Source organism: Fukomys damarensis, unplaced genomic scaffold, assembly GCF_012274545.1.
Source record: "Fukomys damarensis isolate Sample0158 unplaced genomic scaffold, DMR_v1.0_HiC HiC_scaffold_18, whole genome shotgun sequence".
Taxonomy (NCBI): Eukaryota; Metazoa; Chordata; class Mammalia; order Rodentia; family Bathyergidae; genus Fukomys; species Fukomys damarensis.
In genome coordinates, this window is record NW_022900930.1 from 30,806,766 (window position 1) to 30,827,142 (window position 20,377).

The window sequence follows — 20,377 nt, forward strand, 5'->3', positions numbered from 1 at the left end:
CATCTTCTTGACAAACGTGTCTTATTACTGTAGTCCCTGCTATTATCTGATTTGTCATTATCACACAGTGTTCATGGTCTGGCGAGAGAGGAAAATAAGGGACCTTGAAATAAAACTAAAGTGACTTGGATTGACTACTACTTTATAACCTATCTCTCTTGGGAAAGGAGAAGATAAGTTTTCATTGTCCCACTTTGTTAGGATTGTCTGTAGTTGGACAGCTATGGTTGCTTTAGAGTTTGCCTCACTTTTTAAATTAAGTTCTTCATTAACCAAGCTTGTGTATACTGTAAACATATGTTCCTCACTATCACTGCTGGTGACTGAGCACTTCTAAGTCAAGCATAGAATTCCATTTTTGGAAAATATTTTAAATAGTTTTCAGCCAACTATTCAATCAAAATATTCATTAAATATCCATTTCAGATTTAGTAATGTCCTGAAATCTGTGGTAAAGTAATTCAAGGAACAAAGACGTAATCTTTCCTCTCAAAGAGCATACAGTTAAATTTATTTGTATTTCATACGTTTCAAAAATATTGGCTGCTATTCAAAATACTCTGGAGCAGTTAGTCCAAACATCTTTGCTTCCTAAAACAACAACTATTTTGTCAAGATATAAAAGTAGCCACTGTACACAGCCTGTATCTAATTTTATTGTCTAATAATGTGTGTGGGGGGGTGTCTGGATATTTGTACAGAGAACTGCCTGATATATAAGAATGTCTCACATAGATTTTCATAGAGCAGTTATACATATTTATGTCTTTTGAAATATTGCCTAACACATAGATTTGAAAACCAGAGAAGATTTGAGACAGTCACTTTGGTTTCTCTGCTAAATATTTTATGATTTCTAGTTTTCCATTTATGGAAGGATTTGGGTTAGGAAATTATATGATGGTCAAATGATTACTTTGATATGTCTGTGAAGAGTTATACTTTCTCAATTACTGAGTATAACTAAGAGTTATACTTTCTCAATATACTGAATTGGGCAATTCAGTGTAATAGTGCTGAATAAACATTTGCTTCTTAGGCTTAGTAAATATACACATAATAAAACTAATATCCTAAATTCATTATAAAGAAAAAAGTGCTTTTCCATATATGATCTCAGTTTGATTTTGGTCCAGATACATAAAAATATATTTCTAGTATTATAGATGTATATGCTAGATGCACACATTCATGTCAATCCAAGGTAAATCAGAATATATTTATGTATCGATGGTCATATATAATAAGTTATAAGAAATAGAAGCATATTATTTTTTCTTTTTGCCTTAGAATTAGAGATTTGAAGTATCATCAATTAGAGATTATCTTCACAATATTTATTTACTCTCAGAGGTTTTGTGGGTCTATTTTTTTACAAACCTGATTAGAACTACAATTTTTAGAATATGTGATTCTTTCTATAGTCTGAAATAGGCAAAGTTTTCCACCCCCCCAACCCCCCAGGCATCTAGAATAACAGTGCCTACCCCAGTGCTGCATAGATCTTTAAACTGCTGATGATAGAGGGTACAAGGAAGTAATGCTTGTTCTCAAGTTGTCCATAATCACACATGAAAGTTCTTTCCAGTGTATGTCTGGGCCAGAGGACTATCTTCAAATCTACTATTACAGATATCAAAAATCATCATCAGGCTAGTTTTCAGAAAGCACATTTTAGAAGTGAAGAAGACAGATGAATAGACAAAATGTGATATAGATTCACAATAGAATTTTACTCAGCTGTAAAGAAGGATGAATCTGTGTGATTTGTAGGAAAATTAATGGATCTTGATACCATAACATTAAGTGAAATAAGTCAGGCACAAAAGATTAAAGATCACATAGTTTCTCTTATGTGAGAAGCATACAGCCTAAATAAATTTTAAAATAATTTCAAAGATGGTAGAAAACAAGGAGACAGATTTTATAGATGGGGAAAGAAATCAGAAGGAAAAACTACAAAAAAGAGATTGAAAACTATCAAGATGCTATATATTTCCCAAAGACAAATGTAATTGTTATGGGCCAAGCATTTAGCTCAGAGGTGCGGCCTCCTGTCCCTCAAGCTCCTGAGTTCAATCCCGGTACCAAAAAAAAAAAAAAAAGAAATTGTTAGGTATCCCCAACATACATCAATAATATAAAAAAGAAGATTCTAAGCCAGCTTCATAAACTTATATTATAATTTTAACAAGCTAGCTCAAAACACCAAACATTAAAGTTAGAAGCGCTCAATGAAAAGCTTCACATAGAACATTAGAGATATAAGCAGCCAGTGATTAAAATTAAAAGAGAAGATTATAAGCTAAGATTTTTGGGGGGTACTGGGGATCAAACTCAGGTCCTTGTGAGATTCTAAGCCAGCTTCATAAACTTATATTATAATTTTAACAAGCTAGCTCAAAACACCAAACATTAAAGTTAGAAGCAATCAATGAAAAGCTTCACATAGAACATTAGAGATATAAGCAGCCAGTGATTAAAATTAAAAGAGAAGATTATAAGCTAAGATTTTTGGGGGGTACTGGGGATCAAACTCAGGTCCTTGTGCTTGCAAGGCAGAGGCAGCAGAACCACTGAGCTAAATCCCCAGCCATATAAGTTAAGATTTTTAAGGCCAGTTGTAGTATTAATTAAACTGCTGGTAAAGAAATACGAACTACAGTTTATAATTCTGGGTTTGTCATACTGGTGAAAGCTATCTGGAATGTCACTTGTTTTTAAACTTTGTTGTTTTGGTTTTGGTTTTTGGTTCGGGGATCAAATTCAGGACCTTGCACTTGCCAGGCAGGCAGCGGTACCACAGCTAAATCCCTGGCCTCAAACTTCGTTGTTAATACAAGTCTACAAAGCTAGACTGTCACCAACGCTGATTCTTTATAGCTTCTTGGTATGCATTAACACAAATGTTCAAGCAAAGTCTGAATAGAAGCAGACACATTCTCTCCAGTTATAAATTTACTTTTAGAAGTTAAAGTTCTGATCATGCAGCATTCTCCGCATTCATTGATATAAACACAAATCTTTACAGAAGTGTTATTTTCCTTGGAGACCTTGCACCTTATGAACTGTGGTGGAGAGAGCATTAGGGAGTTGAAAGTTGAAATTTGTTTTGCTCTTTTGCGATGAACCCTTTTTCGGTCATTATTTAAGGGAAGCAAAGACCATTAGAGAAAGCTAATAGCCTTCACAGTCCTCAGATTGTATTGATATCACTGATGGGAGAGAGAGTTAAGCCAAATTGCCTCCTCAAAATGATTCAGGGACCATGGTACTTCCCATAATGGTCCTATCAACCAGGCCTAAAAGCAGAGAGGGTAAGGATGCACTTAAAGGCAATTATCCGTCAACATTGGAAATATGCTTAATAGCCTAAGAGGGTGGAATATGTGCAATATATCTTGATTGCAGCAAAACAGTTGATATCACATTATTCAATTTACTAGCTAAATTAATTTAAATTGGTTTAGGCAGAAGTATAGTCAAATGCACTACCAGATATCCAGAGGGCCATAAATAATAGACAACAATAAACACATTTGTTTTACATGCTCTTAATTTAATTACCCTTCAAACTCTCTTTCTCTTTTTTTAGACCAGAATATGACAGTTAATATAATATTTGCTACCCTCTAGTTATCTTTTCTTAAGATCTTTTAGGAATCCCTTCTGTTCTATAAAGTTTGCAAGGACCCATTACAGTACCATCAACAACTCCTATTATTCAGGGCTTACTTTATCCACAGTCAGTTTCTAGCTCCTCCTTCTACTTACTTTTGATGTCTGGATTTTGTCTTAATGCAAAATGTCATGAGCAGAAGTACGAGACAGTGGAAAATGGCTTTTCCTCCATACACAAAAGGGTACTTGCTGACTTTGGATTCTCCTGGCCCTTTGGAGGGATGACAATCAGGAAATCTGGTAGAGGCAGGGTGTACCTGTCTTTTCACTGGGTCAGGGGCAGTCTTTTCTGAATGTGGCTGATCTGTGATAACCAGGCCCAGAGTTTCCACTTGATAATGTAATCCTTGAAAAATCCCAAACATATAACAAAGGCAGACATTTGAATATAACATGATGTTAAACAAAAGCTCAAATATTGGGGCAAAAAGGCAATTTCTTTCTTCTTTTTTAAAAGGAACAAACCAATCTGAGTTCTCCACAAAGACTTTTTGCTATTTTCTAGCGTCATGATTCTCAGCCTGGTGACAGTGACTGTGCTGATCCAGGGAAGCTCTAGGAAGAGAGGACACACACATGGAAGATAACTTTTCCGTATCTCTGGAGCCCCATTGACACAGTTCTAAACAGACTGAATCAGTGTTTATTCTATTGGGAGGGAGAACAAACCCTTTTTCACAATATGAACTACAGAAAGTGAAGTTTGAAAATCTTTTGTGTTGACAATACAAAACGTACAATGATGTTTGCCAGAAACAGGTCTAGTAGGGTGTGCGGGGTGGGGCTGCAGGGTAGAAAGCTGTGGGAGAAAGAGGATTCCCAAGAGGATGAGGGCTCACCTGTGAGCCTGGAAAGACGACTGCTGCTGGAGCCCCTCACTGTGGTGGAACAAGAATATGAATGGGCTCGTTATAGTTTCCTGTCTTTGTTATGTTTATATAGCACAATTAGTTGCCCTGAGAAAGTAATGCAGTACCATTCTTAAATGTGCTTTTGAAAGTTGGACTACCCACCTCAAAATACTGGATATAGTGTGTCACCTTTTCCAGGTTATTTAAAATGGCTTATAGAGGAGATAAAGGGGAGGAGGGGTGAAGGGAGGGCAGGGACAAGGGGAAAAAATGAGAACCAAGACCCGTCACGTGAGGGTACAAGATCCCAGTAATGAATGCAACTGTACTGTATCCCTAAAATGTACCAATAAACTCAATGAGGAAGAAAAGAGTAAGAAACAAGAGTAAGAAAAAAGGAGGCTATTTGACTACAGGAGAGGGGAGGAGATTCAAACATTGTGACAGAAAATTTGAGAGAGAGGGGAACTATTGTGATTGTGTTTCAAATGTACCCAAGAAAGGGTGAGTCCTGCAGCAAAGAAAGATTTGATTTCCTCCCTGATTACGGGTATAGGAGTTATAGGCAAATTATTTAACTGTTATGAATATTTTGCCTCCTCTGTAAAGTGGACAAATTTTGGAGAATTTTGCAGAATTTCAATAAATATACAGTAAATAATTCATATAACATGGCTGATTTAATAATTGTATATAATAATTCCAGAAATTATCACTGTTACTTTTATTAAAACATTTAGAACAGAGTAAGTTACTTCATTTTAATTTTTCAATTGTATGAAGACAATCAAATGACAAAAATGCATACTTTTGATTAGTATTAAGCTTTAAGAGGAATTTAGTATATAAATCTTTAAAAGACCGCAATAATAACGAGTAGCATTAAGAGCAGCTTTTCAGACATACAAAATTATTCGTAAGAACCCTGAAAAAAATTAAACTAGCAATGAGCTGAAATGAAAGTGAGCACATTGTTTTCTAATAATATGGCATCTTGTTAGAGTGTCTAGATAATTTTGAAAAAAGAATAATAAATATTTTAACTGGTGCATATCTCTGAATATCAATTTCTTCACTGGGCTGGATTTTAAAAACCCTTTTCCCTTTTGGTTACAAAAATAAGACTTCTTATATTAAAATTTGAAAATACAAAAAGCATAAAAATAATAAAAGCAGTTCTATTACTCATAGATTGCTTTTGAATACATGTTACTGACATGATGTTTTTATTTCTGACGCATTCTCATCATTTCCACCACTAGCATTTCCTTCCTTGCTTTCATTTTCTAAAACATTTTTTGTCTATAGTCTGACTTCATAAGTGTTTCATATATTCATTCAGAATTTTAGCCTACAAATCTTGTGCTCATTTGTCAATATTACAAATGAAACGTTTTTTAGATTTTGCTTAGTATTTAAATTTATTAATAATTCCCTTTCCCTTTGTGTTTTTATTTTTGTTCTCACTTTCTAGCCTAAACTCCTTTTTCTTGGTTAATTTTCTCTGTTTGCTGTTATTTAGTCCCCTAGAGGCCCCGGAAAGATGCTGGAGTGGACAGTGGAGGGAGAGGTCAGGGAGAGCAGACCCTTTTACAAGGACCACGTCAACCCTTCACTTCAGGAGGAAGCTCTCCTCAGTAGCCATTCTCTCGTGACAGTGATCCTGTTGATTTGCCAAGATAACATATTTCTCTTAAACACACAATGCCTGTGGTTTTCCATTTTTTTTCTTTCCCTTCTGGTTCTGTTACTTCTTCCCAGTCCTCTGGAAAAGGACTCCTTTTAGGAGAGTTACATCCTTTTACAATGCTGTCTCCTTCATACTGAGGTAGAGATGGAAACAGTGTTGTATCTTTTTTTCATCTTTTTAAAAACGTTCAAATCATTTGATTTTTTTTTTGCTTTGTAGTTAAATAAATTCTTCTATGCTTAATATGTACTTGTGTGTGTGTGTGTGTGTGTGTGTGCCAGGGATCGAACTCGGGCCCTTATACTTGTGAGGCAGGTGACAGAACCACTGAGCCAAACCCCTGGCCCTAATATGTACTCTTTTAAACAATATAAAATCTGGGATAACAAAATGACGTAAGTTTGAGTGTGGTTATAGTTGTACAACTCTGCCAATGTGCTAAACTCTACTGAATCCTATATTCTACCTTTGTAAACTATGTGGTATGTAAATTATAGATCAATAAAGTCCTTTTATAATGAAAATATGAAATCTTTAAAATTTTACGTTATTTTGTATCTGTTGCAATTAATAACTAATTTTAACTTTTACTTCTCTAATATTGTTTTGTTTGCTTTTCAAACAATTTCTCTGGCCTTGAACTTGCAATCATTCTGCCTCAGCCTCCTAAATAGCTGGAATTACACAGGTGAATGAGCAGATTAAATATTGTGATTTGTATTAGAGTTTTATAATGAGATGAAAGAAAGCTGGACTCCAGAGGATGATGGCCATGGAGATAAAGTCCTCATGAAAAAAAAAAAAAAGAAGGTGAAGAACCATTTCCTTAGTTCTCCTCATAACTGTCTATCCAGAGTCCTCAAGGAATCTTCCATCAGTGTAAAAATAATTTCTCTTTAAAAAAATAACCTCATAATACCCAGGACCCATAGGCACTTAATTTTCTCTATGCAAGTTCTATAACTTTCCTTATAATATATATTTTCTATACAATCCAGACTTTATATTTGCAACTGCTTGTTTTCATATCTGTATTCTCTGATACTGGCACCAGTGGTTTGTGCTGACTGCATCCGTGTGTTATAAACAGGCACACCCTGATGTTAGTCTGTATCCTCCAGGACTAGAAACTCCAGCGACTCATTGAAGCCAGGAGATAAACTAGGCAGGGAGTGGCACTTGACATTCCAAGATATGGAATCAGCTGCAGAAACAGCTGAGCCTGGGAGAGCAGAGTGGCTCAAACAGGGATTATGGTTTTTCTGATTTGCTGATTCTGGCAAAAGACGATGTAAGGCTGCTTTAGAATAACCAGAAATGAGCACTACTTCTCCTAGTAAGATGACCAGGAGATTCCTGTCAAGCCCAAAGAATCACATGGAGAAAGGGCTATAAACCTTCAGAGAGGAGATTAAGATATGTAGCTATCAAATGGCACTGACTGTAAAAGGGTTCAAAGAGAATCCACCCACAACTGGATGAACATATCCTTCTTTAAGAACGAATTACAATAAAAGGAAAAAACTCTCCATAGAAATTATTAATATTTTCTTTTTTCCTTTGCATGGTGGGGGTTGAACCCAGGGCCCTATGCATGCTAGGAAAATTCTCTACCACTGAACTATATTCCTAGTTCTGCATGAAGATTATTAAACAGTTCTTTAATAGAGAGATGCAAAGTGCATTACTTAAGGCACAAAGGAATAGCAGTGTTTAAAAGATTGACCAAAGAAAGTAGAGCTAAATATTTAAAGCATTGGCTTTGTAGTCTCAGCAGTCTAAAATAATTACTATAAAATAAAAAGTGCAAGAGAAAAAATGTGTTGGGTAAAGATTTTTTTCAGTTGCAAGTTGCTAAAAATAGTTAATAGATATGGAGGAGGCTGGGATAGCTCTCGAATCATAGGCTTAGTGTAAGTTTATGCACTCACATACCCAGAAGTATTTTTTTCCCCTCTATCATTCTCTGAAGGAAAAGCATCTGTTTGATTTTATTTTCGTTTTTGTTTTCCAGTTAGGATGTGGCACAACTGAAACCAACTGCTATGCAGTCTCCTAAAGGAGTAGGAAGTTGATGAGAAAGAAAGTCAGGCCCACAAGCACAACAGTTCCCAGAAAGGTCACTGAGCTCAGAGACAGGCAGACCTGGAAAGATAGCAGAATTGAATCGGGAAAGACCACTGCAGAAATTCTGTCATTCAAATCAACTTTAGAACAATTCAGAGCAGAATCGATACCAAGAAAAAAATGACAGTTGTGATATCGACTTAGAGTTCACTAGAATGAAAAATGGAAAAGAAGAAAGAGCAAAAAGGTCTAAAATAATTAAGTTGTACTTTTGTTTTCCTAGGTCTTTCTTGGTGAATTTTGTTAGTTTCTATATATTAGGAATTAGAGTGAGTTGTACAATTCACTCATTTATTTCCATTCTTTGTTGTCTTATATTCAAATTATTTCAAGCTGTTTGTACTTATAAAGTTAGCCTTATCCCATAAATTTTGACAAGCAATATTTTCATTTATTTTCTTAATACTATGTCATTTCATATAAGCATAAATTTTAAATCCCAAGATTTGTCTATTTGAAAATAGTCACTAATGTCTTAATATGTTAATTAAATTCTAGATAAAGAGAATGACCTGTACAAAATTCTACTTCTTGGATTTAATCTTCATGTAAGTTAAATTTCATTAAACTTTACTTGCTTAATATATGAACTGCTTTTCAATTGTAAGCATATGCCATGTTTGTAGGAGAAAATATGAATAAATACGTATTGCAACCTTTCTTATTAAATTCTCATAGATTTATTTTGTTTAGCTTTACTGTGTTGTTTGTATTTTATAAATGCATCAAAGGCTGAAAGATTTCCTTGAGATATCTATAAATATTATAATGTTATTTTTCTTTATAGAATCTGATGTGGTTATTTGACTCATAAAAGCCTACGACTGTTACTTTTCATGATGAATATTATCTCAAAGGATTATCATGAAGATTAAATAAAACAATGCTTGCAAAGTGCTTACCCAGTAATTGGTATATGGTAAATGCTCTATAAATGTTAACTATTACTATTTCCTTAATCAGTAATCTCTGCTTTTATCTTTATTGAATTCCAGCTCCTGCATTTCTACTGTTTCTTAAATTGAATGGCTGTTTCATTTGTTTTGTGTCTTTCTTATTTAATAGTGAAATATTTTAAAGTTGTTAATTTTCCTTTAGCTGTATCCTATATGATTTTAAATCAAGAATATGATTATTTTCATCCATCTCTAAATAATTTAGAAATCTTAATCTTCAAGATTTATTTTTCATCCATGGATATGATCATAAAATACACATTGTTGAAACTTAGCAAAATTTTCTCTATGACCAACTACAAATCAGTTTTTGTTTTGTTTTTGGTACGGGGGATTGAACTCAGGTCCTTGCGCTTGCAAGGCAGGCCACCGAACCGCTGAGCTAAATCCCCAGCCCTACAAATCAGTTTTTGTTTTGTTTTTGGTACGGGGGATTGAACTCAGGTCCTTGCGCTTGCAAGGCAGGCCACCGAACCGCTGAGCTAAATCCCCAGCCCTACAAATCAGTTTTTTTAAAATATTCTTTTACCAGTGAGCAGCCTCAGTTTTTACATTATACACAGTTCATAAATGCATTTATATCTTTTGCATTCTTTAAATATTTTTATATTATTTCTAGCTAAATATTCAATTTCTCTGTGGTAAGTTTTATTCAACCCTGAGTTGTATCTTTCCTGCCTATAGGATCTTTGGATTCCAGGTTTTTTTTTCTTAGAAAACTATAAATATTATCTTTTTCTGTCCTAGTTTCATGAGTTGCAGTGAAAAATATATCCCTACTCTGATTTGTGGTTGATATGCCTTCCTTCCTATTTCAATGTTTTAAAATTTGCTTTCTTTCTTTGGAGTTCGGGCACTTTTCTAGGTTAAATAGTGTAACTCTTGCTCTTAATCTGGTTTGAAAAATCAAAAGTCTTTGATTTAAAAATTCAATGAAGTATTTTAGTATTCTTTTGATTATTTCTCCTCAGAGTTTTATCAGTTTTAGTTTCTAAAATGCTTAAAATGGGAGTACTTGACCACCTGAATTTATCTTCTATTAAGCTTGTCCCTTTTTTTCTAACTAATACTCTTTTTTACTCTCAATTTTAGGATTATTTCCAGTTCATTTCCACCTCATTATTAAAGTTTTCATCAGCATCCACTCTATTTTTTGCTGCCCTTATTGAATTAAATACATCTTAATTTTCTGGAAATAATCCCTATTCTTGAATTAAACATATTAATTTTCTGGACGTAATCCTTATTCTAAAATTTATCTTCTTTTTGGTAGGATTTCTTCCCCAGACCTCGCTGTACATTTCTGTCATAAAATTTCTCTATTTCAGTGGAATCTTTTCTAATTTGCTCATCTTCATCGACATTTTTTAAATGATGGATCCATCTTGAATATTGATTTATTTTGATTTTCTGACTTGATGGGTCACACCAGGCCTGTGAGGAATATTAGTTTCTGACACCCTCTTATTCTATTTAGCATTGTCTTAAGGGAAGCTTGGTGGAGGGTGAGCAAGAGGGGAACACAGATCACAAGTTTGTTTCTTTTTTCTTTTTCTTTTTCTTTTTTTGGCATGGGTACCAGGGATGGAACTCGGGACGTTGCAGGCAGCAGAACCACTGAGCTAAATCCCTGACCCCACCAGTTTGTCTGTAATAGGAGTGTAAGCAAGCATACAGGAGGCCAACAGAATGCAGTAGTTCTCTAGGTACTTAAGTCTAAAGGTGATTGAGTTCTTGATTTTTGAAAGGCACAAATGTGTAGTCCACTATGGAAGAGTTATTCAAATATAGCCAGCAACAGGAGCATGAGAAAATGTCTTCCTGTATTCGGCACAAGTGGTAATACTCCTGTATTACCAGGAGTAATATGGCATGAGAACACAAGGTCAAGGCTAACCTGAGCTACATAGTGAGACTTTATTTAAAAAGATATGTAGGAAGTATTTAAATATTTATATTTATATAAAATTGTATGCACAGAAAAAATACAGTACACTAGATTCACAAACTGTTCTATTCACAACCAATTCTGTTCTCAAAAAAATATGTTTGGCAAAATTTTGCTTCTGTTCACAAACTCCACACTGAGTGACAGGCACACCTAAGACCATCTTCCCTACACAAACACAAAACAGGCCATTTTCCCAAAACTGTAAAGCAAATTAAGTTTGTGAACTGAAGTACTACTGTATAAAGATGATTTTGTACATTGATATTAAACTAAGATTCACCTCAAAACATTTACTAATAAAATTTTTAAAAAAGGTTAACTGAGCCTGCATGCAAGTTTCTATATGAAAGAAAACCTCTGAAGCAATTCTTTCAAAGCTAGAGTCATACTTTTTCTTATTTGTCCCCCAGCATTTAGCTGCCTATGTTAGTCACTTTTCTGTTAATATCAAAATTACCTGAGATAATCACCGGATAAGGAGCAAAGGTTGATTCTGGGCTCATAGTTTTCTAGGATCCAGTCCATGTTGAGGAAGCACATGAACTCATGGTGAGGAATGTATGCTGGAGAAAAGGTGCTCACCTCATGGCCAGGAAACAGAAGAGGAAGGGGCTGGCTCTACTGTCTTCTTCAGTGACTCAAACACCTCCCAAGATGACCTATTTCTACCATTTTCCAGTAGTGCAAAATTGGGGACTTAACCTTTAACATATGAGTCTTTGATTACATTTAGGACTGGCTTAGTTTTTTAATCTCTAAGAAATACTTAGCACACATTCCTGATGGTTTTGTCAGTGCAGGTGAGATGTAGCTTTTGGGACAAGGAGAGAGCTTCAGGGACTGTTTAATAGCAATCTGTTATTTAGGGATTGATTCATTCAGTTCACTTTTTAAGAGTTTAGTTTTATTTACAGATATTCTATAGATGCATTACTGAAAAAATTATTATAGCTACAGTGAACTCCAATGTTTTTTAATGGTATTTCATTCAAGTTTAGCTGTTTCCAGAAAATCTTCATCACATGGGTGAAAGGTCTTGTGTAGAAGTTAGGACTCATTGCAGAAACAAGAAACAAACAAGTCTAAGGTCTTTGTATCCTTTCTGGAAAGATAAAAGGCTGTCATGATAGACTGAAACAGAGTTCATCTATAAGATGGTCCAACTCTTGTCATTCTTTCTTGTGTACTGTGTCTTGCTTCTCTCATGTGAACCAACAAATTCTAAGATTTGAAAAATAGGCCTTCTTTATGAAAAATGTGTGTGCCTCTGTAATTGTTATTTGAAGGCAAATAGAATCTTCTACCCACTTAAAATGAATCTTAATATTGGTTTTCCCAGTAGGGCAGACATGTGGCTGACAGCTAGACTGGAAAGGAAAGCCTACCTTCCCTTCTGCCTCCCACGAAGGAGAATTAACAAGAGCACCAATGGACACTGTCTTTAATACTACTTCCTTATACTCACCCTGCATTCCATGTTCATTTTCCGAAAAGTCACACATTCGTCAGCATCTCATCCTTATTGCTCCAACTACCAAAAACTCTGAAGTACATGAGATTTTGTTTTACTCATAAGCCTGTTACATTTTCATGAAGCTGGGAAAACACACAATTCTCTAGGGTCACAGACAAAGAGTGTTTTTACAGCAATAGCAGTAGTCAGAAAATCAATGCTTGCTTTGATTTCTAGAGCCTTGGGCCCTAAGGAGTAACTCAAAGAGTACAGGTAATGTCTGGACATGCACTGGTTTATGTTACAGGAAAGGAATTCATGCTTAGCGAACACATGCTCCAGAAGTCTATCTCTACTTGCCTCTACCATTCAGGGCTGTTTGCCATCTAAATACTCTTAGAAAAGTATCAGCAACACAGAGAACAAGTCCCTGTGCTTGTAAGATGTGAAGAACTGCAAGGCAGTCATGGAATAATTTCCCCTCCAGAAAAAGTGATCAAGAAAGAATGCCATAGCTAACAGCTTTGCAATTAAAGGAAGTTGTACCAACAACTGCCTATCACTTAGGATAAAATTCACACTCCTTACTGGAGCCCAAGAGGACTAGCATTCTCTGGCCCTAGCAATCGCTCAAATATAGTCTTTCTAAATCCCAGAACACTGACCTTAGTTCAGTTCTTAAACACCAAAGCATTCTCTACTTTGACTTCTGATGCGGGATATGTATGAGGACTCTTCTCCCCTTTTTAGTTGCTGCTTATTTATAACTTCCTTGGAATGAACTTATTCGAATACTCTAAAGCAAACCAACAATTGCTCTAACTCCCTACATTATTTTTTTAACACATTTGTCGTCTCCTGCTGAGACCATTACTTTCCATCATATTTATTTATTGCTATTTTCTCCTTTATATTTTAACCTCTCCGAAGAACTTTGTCTAATATGTCCCACCCTTACATCAGAACCTGCCTATTGTTTGGTAGCATTTGATGAGTATTTATTAAAAGAAGTTAGTACCATTACATGAAATATCATGTCTTTATTTATTAAATAAAATAAGAAAATGCCAGTTTCTTCTTTAAAGAGACTATTTGTTTAGTTAATATTCATAAGCAAACATGTAGTGAATCAGGTTCTGACATCAGAGAAACGTAGATATTTACAAATATTAATTTCTTGGAGAAATGATGCGTTCATTTTCAAAAGTATGTTTTTATTTCTTCAGATAAGCTATAGATGATGAAGCCTAGACTGCATAGCTAAGCCTTTAAAAACATGACCTAACAGTCTCCCAACCTTCTTTCTTGCTACTCTGAAACATATACTTCCTTATGCTATAACATCACATCCTTTTCACAAATCTTTAATGCATCCCATCACATTTAAAAGAACATTCATATAGTCTTCATTTTGACTCTCTAATGTATACTTGAGTGCCTGTCTGGCAGAGAACAAAGTTAGAATTTTAGGGACGAAATCCTAGAAATGAGAAAGCTGCAGAAGAGACGGTACCAGAATACAAACTCTCTCCAAATCCTTCTATATGTAAAACTGGGATTGATTAGAGAGCTCTTGGTGTTATAACAGTCAGAACCGAGAGGAATCCATCTTTAAAAGTTAGACTATAATGGGTCAGCCTATGAGTTTACTGCTTTTAGACTGCAAGGCAAGTGTACCAGAGAAGAAAGTTTTTTTATAGTAATTTTCAGTCTATCACTCATACATTATAATTGTGTAACAGATCTTGAAAATATATGAAGCACAAATTCAGAAAAACAGGAAGATAGTTAAACTCATAACTAAAGTTGAACATTTAAACACTCTTCTCTTAGTAGTTGGTAGGACAACTACACAAAAATCTAGAGGAAATAGAATATTTAAACAATCCTATCAATTATCCTAACCAAACTGACACTGATGGAATATTGAACCCAACAACTAAAGAAGATAACCTTCTTTCCAAGTGATTATGGAATATTCACCAAGTTAAAATAATCCTAGCTAATAAAATTATTCTCAAATTTATTTTAGTATATGTGCTGCCAAAGTGAGCACTCTTCAATTTATTTTAAAATATTGAAATTCACAGGCTATTCTCAGATCACATTGGAATTAAAACAGAAATCAATAAATCAATAATCTTTTTCTCATTGAGTTTACTGGTACATTTTAAGTATACAGTACAGTTACATTCATCATTGGGATCTTGTACCTTTATATGACAGGTCTTGGTTCTCATTTTTTCCCTTATCACTGCCGTCCCTTCACCCTCTCCTACTTTCCCTATTTACAAATGCTTTATTTCCATTTTTTCATGTTTTATTCTTTTCCCTTATTTCCTTTCCCCTGCCCTTCTCACTTCCCCTACACCTTTAGCCCTGTTCTTTCTACTTCACATTGTCAATTATATCATTAGGATCTTATGTATTATTACAGTTTTTCACACCAGAGAATCTATTCGGTATTTACGCATCTGTGACTTATTTATTTCACTTAGGAGTATATCCTCAATATGTATCCATTTTCCTATGAATGACTCTAATTTTTCATTCTTTATGGCTCAGTAGTATTCCATTTTATAGAAAAACCACATCTTCTTTATCCAGTCTTGAACTGATGGGCAGAAGGGCTGTTTGCCAGTTTTAGCTATTACAAACTGTGTTGCTATAAATATAGATATGCATATATCATTGTGATATGATAAACATATATACACCAAATATTAATGCCCCCAACTATATAAAACAAATATTAAGTAACATGAAAAACCAATAAGCACTAATAAAACTGTAGTGGGAAATCTAAATACCCCACAATCACAAACAGACAGATCATCTAGGCAGAAAATCAACAATGAAATATTAGAAGTGAACCAAGCTTTTGAACTTATGGACTTAACAGACCTCTATAGAATATTCCACCCCACAAAATCAGAATATACATTCTTTTCGGCTGCACATGGGTCATTCTCCAAAATAGAACAATACTACTCATAGAACAGGTTTGAATAATTGCAAAGGAATAGAAGTTATCTTGTGTATATTATCAGATCATAGTGCAATCAAGCAGGAGATCAATAGCATAAGAAACGGTAAGAAGTTCACAAACACATGGAAATTGAACAACACTCTCCTGAACAATCAATGGGTTATAGAGGAAATTAAAGAAGAAATTAGACAGTTTTTACAAATAAATGATAATACCAGTACAACATATAGGAATCTATGGGACACAATGAAAACAGTTCTAAGTGGAAAATTCATAGCAATGAATGCCAACACTAGGAAAACAGAGTGAGCTCAAATAAATAATCTAATGATAAATCTTAGACTCACAGAAAAAGAAGAGCAAGAAAAATCCAAAGCTTGTACAAGACAGGAAATTATTAAAAAGATAAGAGCAGAAATCAATGCAATGGAAACTAAGAAAATGATACCAAAAAATCAATGAATCGAAGAGTTGTTTTTTTGAAGCAATAAATAAAATCTATAAACCCTTCGCTAAACTTATCAAAAAAGGAAAGAAAAGGCTCAGATCCATGCAATTAGGGCTGAAGAAGGTGAAGTCACAACAGATCCAACAGAAATGAGGATCATCAGTACCTACTTTGAGACCCTGTACTCTAATAAAATGGAAAACACAGAAGAAATGGACAGATTTCTAGATACTTATGAATTACCAAAGGTGAACAAAGAAGATTAAAAAAACTTTAAGTCAATAATCTTTATGATGCAAAAGATTGATAAGCTGACACAATCCTAAGTGATTCCTAAGTAGAAAACGATGGTGAAAATATAACCTATTAAAGTTTGTGGATTGTGACTAAAACAGTGCTTAGGTGAAATATATCATTGTGAATGCTAATATTAAAAAATTTCAATACCCCCTACTTTCCCACACCTTCAGGGTAAAGCCCAATGGTATGATAATTAGGTCCTCTGATGGGGACCTTTCTCTGATGGAATCTTTTTGCCTGTAACTTTGGCTCCTCCTGGCTCCTTCTCAATTCCATGCTCTCCTGGCAGACCTTGGGACCTGCTCCCTACCTAGAAAGTCCCATGTCCTCTTTATCTGTTAAACTTTTCTGGTAAAATTCTGCCAGGAAATATGTTATCCATGACTCCTTAGACTGCAAAAATGTGTCCTCTGTTCCTTTATTTTTTGTTTCAACTGTAACAGGAGAAAAATCACTTATTTTCTGTAGCATATTTGGAGATCGAGTGAGCAAACTTCACTTCGTACAGACCATCCGTCTTCCTGACAATTTTTCATATTCTTCCTAATCTATTCCATTCTTCCTTTGCCATATGCTTGCTTCTCAAAATTTTTATGCTTATCTCAAAGTTTTTTGAAATCATTATTATACATTGAAATTCTGCTTCTCCTTATTTTTATTTTGCATAAGCGTTAGTTGGGTTTATGAGGCCTCCATACTCTCTCAAACATTTTTGGAATCTCCCAGAAATTCATGTTTTGAGATCAAATCTTTATTTTTTTTCTGGTATTTTTTGAACTCAGATTTTCTAAAACTTTGAATACTCTTTACAGACTGCTATAATAAAAGTGGATGGCTTGTAGACAACAGAAGTTATTGTTAGCATTCTGGAGTCTGTGAAGTCCAACATTCATGGATTTTGGAGTTGATGAGCATGCTCCCATCTCCGCTGTGCTCAAGACTGAAGATGTATAGTCAAACCTTATACCTATCAATGGCATGGATTAGTTCTCCATCTGTAGTCACTGTGAGAATTGTATTCATTTGAAATACATTCTAGTTCATTAGTTTCAATTCCTTTAATTTTAGAAATTTCTTTCTCATCTTGCTGATTCAAATTGTACTTTTTTATTATGAAGAGCCATTAACATACTACACACACACACACACACACACACACACACACACACACAGCCTTTTCCTTTCTGTTGCCCACTGATCTCATTCCCCTCACACCTCTATAGTTTGTTTGTTTACTTTTTCCTCCTAAGATCCTTGGATATTTAGGTAGCCTCCAACATTTTACAATAACATTGTTATAATAATTATGCAGATCATAAGATTCCATATCTTTATGGTAAATACCTAGAATCTTAAAACAATTATTTTCCAAATCCCACTCCATAAAATTTGAATCTTTTTGTGCTCCACCAACAGTGTATGGGAACTTCAGTTTCTCAATATAATCAGTATGAGTGTATGGTCGGACTTCATTTTTTGCTACTCTACCAAATGAGAAATAGTATTTCAATTTACATTTGACCCACGAACTCAACCAACCATTGATCAAAAATATTTTTAAAATTTACATGTATACCGAACATATTCACACTATATTCAAGTCCTTATTTCTCAGGCAATTCAGTGTAACAGATAATTTACATTGTATTTAAGACTATAAGGAATCTCAGCTAATTTAAATTGTACAAGAGGATTGCATGGATAGTACATGATGTAGACTTTTCTATGAGTCCAGAACATCTGAAGAGTTTGGTGTCTGGGAGGATCCTGGAACCAATCCCTTGTAGATGACAAGATATAACTGAAGTTTAATTTGAATTTTTTTATCTTGAAAAAACTTGCATATCTTTTTATGAGTTTCAGGGTTGTTTCTGTTTTGTGACTCCCTGGTTCATAACTATTCTTCTTTATAGGATTTTTAATTTTCTTTAATTTTTATGAATTATTTGAACATTGCAAATGTTAGTCCTTTCTGTGGTGTCTGTTGCAAAATTTTTTTCTGTTTTTCCATTTGTCTTTTAAGTTTATTTTTGGCATTTGTGTTTCTCATTTGTTGCCATGCAATTTTTGAAATATTATGTAATCCAACTTACTCTTTTCTTCTACTGAATCTGAATTTTTATTCACAGCTTTTCACCCACAGAGAGAGAAATGTAAAGCTCTCTTCTTGCTCTATGTAATTCGTGTTTGTATTTTAGATCTCTGATCCACTGGATGCAAAAATGAATCGAATATATTTTTTTCACAAATAGCTATCCATTTGTCCCAACACATTTGATAAAAATAAAACAAAGCAAAAACCATGGCCCCAGCAATTTGAGAACCATGTCTATTATGTTGTGATTTCTGAGTATAACAGGACAATCTTTAGTTGTCTGTTCTGTTGTACTGATCTTTCCTCTATTCATGCATCAGGATCACATCACATTAATTAAAATGTTTATAGTTTGTGTCATTATTTTGTACAACTAATCCTTCCTTACTGCTTTTCCTTTTTAGTATTTTTGAGCTAATCTTTCGTATTTATTGCTTTACATGAACTGAAGTACAAATTTGTCTAGATTTTTTTTAAAGTCTTGCTACTCAGGAGGCTGAGGCAGGAAAAACTTGAGGCCAGCCTAGACAACTTACAGAGACTCTCTCAAAATAAAATACAACAAAAAAAGTTCTCAAGTGCAGGTCAATGGTGGAGTGCTTGCCTACCAAATACAAAGCACAGGGCTCACCACCAGTCACTTGTATTTTCACTTTAAATTCATAAATGAGTTAATGAAGAACTGGCATCTTCATACAGAGACATCCAAGGCAATGGATGTTCTTAATATTGTGGAGAATATTTTTATTTTCAATAGTATTCTTCATTGAATATTTCATGTTAAAATTTATAACAGTACATCATTATTTTGGCTGCAGTTGATATTATAATCTTTTTTTCTTATGTACTAAAAGATATCATTTTATAAGTTTGAAAACTGTAACAAACAATAAAAATTTAAAAACATCTGGGCATGGTGGTGCATGTCTGTAATCCCAGCACTAAGGAGGCTGAAGTACAAGGATAGCTGTGAGTTTGAGACCAGCCTCGACTACATAGCAATAACCTGTCACCAAAAGAAAAATAAAAAGAATACAAAATAGAACAGAAAAATAAAATTGTGTTTTACTTATCTTTCACCCTTACTAGTATCCAGAACTTGAACTGATATAATTGCAAAGTTTAGCTCAAAATAAAAAAATTATTTTTTCCTTCTTTAAAGTCTGTAAAATCTCATTTCACTGTATTTTGTCAATCTTCCATTTGTATTTACAATATTTTAGGATGGAAAATAGTTTTAGGCAGTACATTAAATAAACTGAAATGAATTTTTTCAATAATATGTAAATCACCTTTCCAGTAAACCATTATACTACTTGTTTCTGAATTTTATGCTCTTTCTGGAACTTTAGGCTGACTACTGAATCACAGCCAAAATAAAATACTCATCAAGACATAAGTTGATGTGGTCAAAGAATTGTTTTTCACTATGAGCAGAACAAGTTATCGTTTATATCAGTCATGCTCAAAGTGGCCTGCAGAAAGCCTGATTTGTTTGCATCGTGTTTATGACTTTCCAGTTTTGTATAGCTCAGCATCATGGACAGGTGGCCTAATTTGCCTGTTTTAATCTGGCTCTACTTATAATACTAATGCGATATATTTTAACCATACAATGATATTTGTATTTTTACCATGTATTTACTTACTTCATGAATGGCTTAAATATTGTCAAATACGAAATGTTGCAGTAAAGGCTGTAAATGAAGTCAGTTAGGAAGCATGGAATCATATGAACTCTGATAATGATGAGTTATGTCAATTTAAAAGAGTCATTTCACCTGTTAGATTCTGTTTCCCAATCAGTAAAATAAAGAGATTAACTTGAAAATTGTC